This window comes from Panthera pardus, unplaced genomic scaffold (assembly GCF_024362965.1).
Source record: "Panthera pardus isolate Hobbes unplaced genomic scaffold, ASM2436296v1 HiC_scaffold_2, whole genome shotgun sequence".
NCBI classification, from domain to species: Eukaryota; Metazoa; Chordata; class Mammalia; order Carnivora; family Felidae; genus Panthera; species Panthera pardus.
In genome coordinates, this window is record NW_026526765.1 from 113,523,416 (window position 1) to 113,529,879 (window position 6,464).

General features: G+C 42.8%; 1 protein-coding gene across 3 annotated transcripts in view; it reads right to left on the reverse strand.

Annotated features, from left to right (window-relative positions):
* Positions 1 to 4,283, reverse strand: part of GPBP1 (GC-rich promoter binding protein 1) — a 75,487-nt gene extending 71,204 nt beyond the window's left edge. The window contains exons 1-2 of one of the 3 annotated variants that reach the window (XM_019414297.2): positions 3,948 to 4,283; positions 1,719 to 2,692 (exon numbers count right to left, since the gene is read on the reverse strand). The gene's annotated coding sequence lies outside the window, so the exon portion shown is untranslated. Of the gene's footprint in view, positions 1 to 1,704; positions 2,693 to 3,947 lie in introns of all 3 variants that reach the window. The other 2 variants (XM_019414298.2, XM_019414299.2) reach the window with 2 other exon arrangements.
* Positions 4,284 to 6,464: the final 2,181 nt, after the last annotated feature.

Here is a 6,464-nt window from a genome sequence, read left to right on the forward strand (position 1 = left end):
GGGCAGAGAGACAGAAGAGAATCCCAAGCTGGCTCTGTGCTGTCAGCACAGAACCACAATGGGGCTCAATCCCACAAACCCGAAGATCATGACCTGAGCCAAAATCAAGAGGGAGGTGCTAACCGACTGAGCATCCCAAGTGCCCTTCCAGTTCAACATTTTTTTTTTAACGTTTATGTAATTTTGAGAGGGAGACAAAAGAGAGAGGTACAGAATCCGAAGCAGGCTCCAGGCTCTGAGCTGTCAGCACAGAGCCCGATGGGGGGCCTGAACCCCCGAACTATGAGATCTCGACCTGTGCCGAAGTCAGCCACTTACCCAACTGAGCCATCCAGGCACCCCGCAGTTCAACTTTTTAATCTCATTTAAGATATATATTCTTAGACAAATTACTTGAAAAGTCATTAAATTGAGAAATGAATAAAATAGCAGGCAATCTGAAGTGAAAAGGTGTGGAGAATGGTCTTGCCACTTTTTTTACATAAATCAAGGTGGAAGTTCAATTAAAAGTACTACATAGCACTGACAGAGAAAACACAACTAACTCAGTCTATTTTAACAAAATTAATGAACTCTAATCTCAATTTTAGATCAGAAAATAAATGCTATATTTGGATACTTCCATTCTTTTGGACTCTACTACCTCTTCTGCTCTAAGTGAGATAAAAGGATTCAAGAGCAAAGCAAAAAAGTTTTGAAATAAGTGAAGTACTGACAAGTTGTAAGGCCATCTTGGCAAAATGTTCAAAATTACAATCTTTTATCTCAGAAAAGTAATTAAATGAAATAAACTCTAGTTTTATTATATTCACTAGTAACTATCTAAAAAATGTATTTTAATAAATTTTTAAAAACACTCCTATGCCTAGAATAGACTGAAAAATTATACGGTAACTAAAAGTACTATTATTCAATTCTGAAAAATATAACAATTATTAAATCAGAATTCTCATTTGTCAGAAGATCTCTATTACAGCAATATTTCTAATTTTTTAAAAAAGCTTTGTTTATAAACATAAGCCAGCATAAACTTCCGAAAAGGAAATCAGTTATTTAAAAGAATTATGAACGATTATGAAATATCAGATTTAAAAACCAAGCCCTATGTTATAATTTAAACTACCTAACTAAACTGTAACACAAAATTGCCTTTAGAAAGCAATCTAAACTCACACTAAGAAAGTAAACTGGGGGTGCCTGGGTGGCTCAGTCGGTTAAGCATCCGACTTCAGCTCAGGTCATGATCTCATGGTTCACTGGTTTGAGCCCCAAGTCGGGCTCTGTGGTGACAGCTCAGAGCCTGGAACCTGCTTCAGATTCTGTCTCCCTCTCTATCTCTCTCAAAAATAAATAAAGATTAAAAAAATTTTTAAAAATAAACTGGCTGGAAAGACTCATGAAACATTTTTCTCGCCTTTTTAACAATCTATGAATCCATAAAAATTAAGATGAATACTGATCATAAGGATTTTTTCGTTTTTTTTTTTTTTTTTTTACTTTCGGAGCACAAAAATGTAAAATGTGGACTGTTTGATCCGAAATATTCTTAAATCTTAACTCTTTCTTCATTTCAATTTACTTAACAGTACTTTACAGACTGTCCAGGAAACTAAGCCAAGCAGTATTATTCCAAGAAACAGAAAGTCTTCCAACATAGGATAAACTTGACTCATTAATTTACAAATGAACTCTTGATTTGCTCACCATTTAATACTTACAAATTCCAACAGGACTGCACAGGAAGGTGTTGGGTTTTTCTCTGTAATCTTTATGTTTTCCAGTTTGTTTTTTTATTTTGTATCCTCTGAAATAATATCCAAGTTCTTTGAAGATACTTAACCTATGACTATTTGACATAGAGTTACTTCAAGTCAGCTACCCATACTTCTGTCTTAAAGTTTTCATACGGCTATCTCCAGAATTAGCCAAGTTCCTTGGATTTAAGATTTTAAAGTCTTCTTTATTATTCCATGTACTTGTCACTGTTGTACTTATCCACTCCAGATGAAATATCCAATTTATGAGCCAAAAAGCAAAAACAAAAAGAAAATTTCACATCTGAAGAACATTCCTAAACATCAGCACAAAGAGAGACACATAGCTATCTCAATACTACCATGCTGCTGGAAAACTGCAACATCTTAAATTTCCACGTAAATAAAAGATAAAAGGAAAAAAACTCTGTATTCTTTCAACGTCTTCATTTAGAAAAGCTGTCCCATTGTGACATGAAAATAGCTGAGGTCAAAAATTCCTAAAACTTTTAATAAAGGTAAAAATAAAATGCCATGAAACTTCAGCAGTACTTAAACTGTAATTTGAAACCGCCGAAACTACTTAGTACACAAATCAAACATATCTTATAGTTTTGGCTGAAGAACACCAACTACAGGAGAAGGGTGGGGGTGGGGGGAAGGGGCAAAAAAAAAAATACCACCAGCTGAAATAATTTAACCAGTTATATAATCCGTTTGAACCAAAATACTGAAGAAATGACTGGGTCTCTTTAAGTAGCTTGCAGAACTGTTCACTACTATAAATTCACTTCAGAGATGATTCTTGCCACTTTTAATAAACTTCTGGGGCAAAATTATCCAAAGATATTGTAATCCCAAAATGGCCACTTCAAATATCCGGGGCCTTTTAACACAAAACCTAGAAGATGATCTTCACAAACGGGTAATTCAATCACCTGTAAAAGTTACAAAAAAAAAAAAAAAAATTACACACTGAAATTTTAATTTTGAGCAAAAAATTAACCCCCATCTTGAAGAAGCCTACTTCTAGAGAGAAATTCACCTCTATCCAATTCTACTGGGATCTAAAAAAAGGCTCTGCCCAAGCAAGCGCCCAAAAACACTTTAATGTATTAAAAAGACTTTAGAATAAGAGAGGAAAAGGTGGGAGATGATGTTACAGAACACAAGGAGTGATTTCAACTGGGAAGGGGGTGCAGATATAATACAGGGGGATTATATAAACAAACCTTCCCCACACTTTGGGAGTAAAAATTAAAACTATGAAACTGCCACACAATCTTATAAAAGATCTTCCATATTTTCAATTCACGCTACCGAAGAAAAACGAACAGGCAGGTGTGGTGCCATGGGGCATTAGTAAATGCAACTTAAGAGAATAAGGAATGTAAAAGGAAAGACGCTCCCTCCAAATTAGAATGTCTAAAAGAAAAGACACATTTCCCCATTAAGGGTAGAAAGTAGGTGGGTGAGAAACGGGATATGAACATTCCTTAAACTCGCCTGAGGGTGAGACTTCCCTGGCTTCTGAGGGCAACTGTGGGAGAAACGTGTCGGTCCCCATTTCCTTGAATTAAGAAAACAGGTTTCTCCCAACACTGAGGGGGTGGTAGATACTCAACCCTTCTCGTAAATCACGTTAAGAGTGGTTCTCTCCAAAAACAGAATAGGTCCCTTCAGGCCCCACAGGACTCGGGGGGACATGGTAGCACTGGACTCAGTACACAGCTAGTGCCACAGACCGGGGAGAGGCGGAAAGCGGGCGCGCTACTGAAGAAAACAACCGAAGGCCACAACTCGGCCTCGACTCCCTCAGCTCTCTAAGAGGAGCAGTAGTGCCAAAGGAGGCGGGCGTGTGCGAGAGGCCGGAGGAAGGAAGACCGAGCACGGAGGGTGTCGGACCCGTTCTGAGCCTCCGCCAAACATCCCCCCAGCCACCAAGCCTCAACCACCCACCCCCTCGCCACAACCGCCACCCCCGCTTCATGGGGGCCCAGTAAATATATAGAGGCCTCTCGGCGCCGTCTTTCCGTCCCCCTCCTTGCTCTCCTCCACCCCCCACACCGCGTCCGAAGGCAGCCTCACACCTCGCGCCGCCAACGCCGCTCCCGACCCCTCAAACCCCAACGCCGACACGGGCACCCCCTTCCTCCCCCAGACTCCAGCGCGGAGCACGGAAGACGGTGTTACCTTCTGCCACACCAGAGGTGCCCCTGGCCTGGGGGTGCCGCTGCGCTCGATCCCGGGAGAAGGTTTTCGGTACTTTGAATAATCCCCTTTTGCCGCTTTTCCCTCCCCCACAACCAGTCTCAGTCCCAAAATGGCGCCGACCCGATCCGCAATGTTCTGGGTCAAGTCTCGCGAGATCGTGGAAGGTGGCGAGGCGGGGAAGGAACTAGACGGGTTGAAGAGAAGGGAGGGAAAAGGCGGGGCGAGGAGAAGGAGGAGGGAGAAAGGGTGTGGAAGAAGCGCTGCGAACGAACCTACTGGGCGGGGCAGCAGGAGGAGCGCCTCCACCAGAGAACCTTCTGGCCCAAGCAACCGCTCACGCCCCGGCCGAAGAAGCTCCGCCCTCTACGTGGGGCGGCTGGGGGGAGGGGAATGGGGCGTGGCTACGTCTGGGGGCGGGGCGTCGAGGAAGCCCCGGAGGTAGGGGCGCGTGGGGGGCGGTGGCTCCGCGCAGTGACGTCAAGAGCAGCTGGAGTCGGGGATTACCCCCTGCTGCTGACGTGAGGACGGTGAACTATCGGGAACGTTCGGTGGAAGGGGGAATTCCCCGCCGCTCCCTGAGGAGCCCCTCCTCCCGCCCCTCCCCCACCCGGGGCCGCCCCGGAGGCTGTGATGGTGGGGCCACCGAGCGGGTGAGGGGAGAAGGCTGAGCCGGGAAGCGGCCGCACGAGCTGTAGTGGCGCGCGCAACGGCGTCTTCCCGGGCTGGACGCTCGGAGGAGCTGCGGCGCGCGCCCCTCGCCTGGTACCGCGCTCGGGCCCGGGCGGAAGGGAGATCACATGCTTGCCTGTACACAGCCCTGCGCGGGCGGAACGCTGGTGGTGCAGGCACAGGGCTAATTGGGCGCCCTGAAGCAATGGATCCATCATCGAATGCAAATATGAGTGTGTCAGACATAAACAATTTGTACCGGAGTCCAGTGGCTGAAGAAAGGGGACTAACTCGGTGGGTACTAAGCTCAGATTCTTAAAGGGTAAAAATGGCTACTAGATGTAATCGTGCTATAATCATTTTTCCTTCTGCTAAGTCTGCATGAGGTGAGAATTATTTCAACGCTGTCTCTGGCCGGCACACCCCACACAATTTTTTTTTTAATGAATTTAATGGTATTCACAGTTATCTAGTTGCGATACTTTCCCCCTTTGTAACAGGAGGCTTACTTTGAAACCTGTTAAGTTAGCTTTCTAAGAGGAATGAAAGTAATCACATGTGTTTAAGGGACAATGTTACGGGAGGTGTCTCAACCAGAGAAATTCCAGTAATTAAGTCGTTGGCTCTCTGCACTCCCCCAAGCCACAAAGCCTTCATACACAGTAACTTTATAGTCCTTTTATATGCATTATGGGATTTGTAGTTTAATGGACGGCTTCTAAAAGCTCCCTGAAAGAATGTTTGAATGTAAATTCAACAAAAATTTCACCTCCCAACCTTCTAGTTTAGTTTGCATCGGGGAAATAGACACTTTGGGCAATTAATACCTTACCGAGAGCAAAGAAAAGACAATTAACACATGCTGTGTATCTTATCTGTGCCAGGCACTTTGTCTTTATACCAGCTTATGAAATGGGTGTTATTTGCCACGTTTTGCAGTTGAGGAAAACTGGTTCAGGTTAAGTAACGTTTAAGCTTGCAGTACATGGAAGCTGAGCGCCACCAGCTTGGCTGTACCTCTAAAATTTGCTAAAGTCTTAATCCATATTCTTTACACTACACCGCTTCAGTATAAGTAAAAACAACAGAAAAAATTGATAATAGAACATCCACAAATTGCCTGTCCTATGGCAAAAGACATAAAGTTGAAAAATAAAATGGAGAAACAATGGAAAAATAAAATGACAAACTGCTTAATATTTAATTGTACATACATAGTCACTACCTTAATATCTGATATTATATTTACATATCAAGAGCTTTTACAAATCATGAAAGATAACTATACTAACTCTTAGAAAGTCAAAGGACAAAAACAAGTTGGTAATGTGTGTGTCAGAAATTATAAGAAAATATGTTCTGGGAAGCCTGGGGGGTTCAGTCGGTTAAGCGTCTGACTTTGGCTCAGGTCATGATGTCACGGTTCATGGGATTGAGCGCCGTGTCTGGGTCTGTACTGACAGCTCAGAGCCTGGAGCCTACTTAGGATTCTGTGTCTCCCCCTCTCTTTGCATCTCCCCCACCTGCACTCTGTGTCTCTCCCTCTGTCTCTCTCTCTCACACATAAATAAATGATAAGAAAAAAATTTTTTAAAGGAAAGATATTCTACCTCACTAGAAATCATTAAAATGAAAATAAAGCTAACAATGAGATACTACTTTTCACCTATTAAATTGGCAATGACATTAAAAGAATAAAACCTAGATGAGGATATAAGGAATAGATAACCATAATTGCATTAAACATATCAAGAATCAAAATCTATACAGCATTTCTGGAAGATAGTTTGGCTTTCATTTAAAAAAAAAATCTTTAAGATACACTCT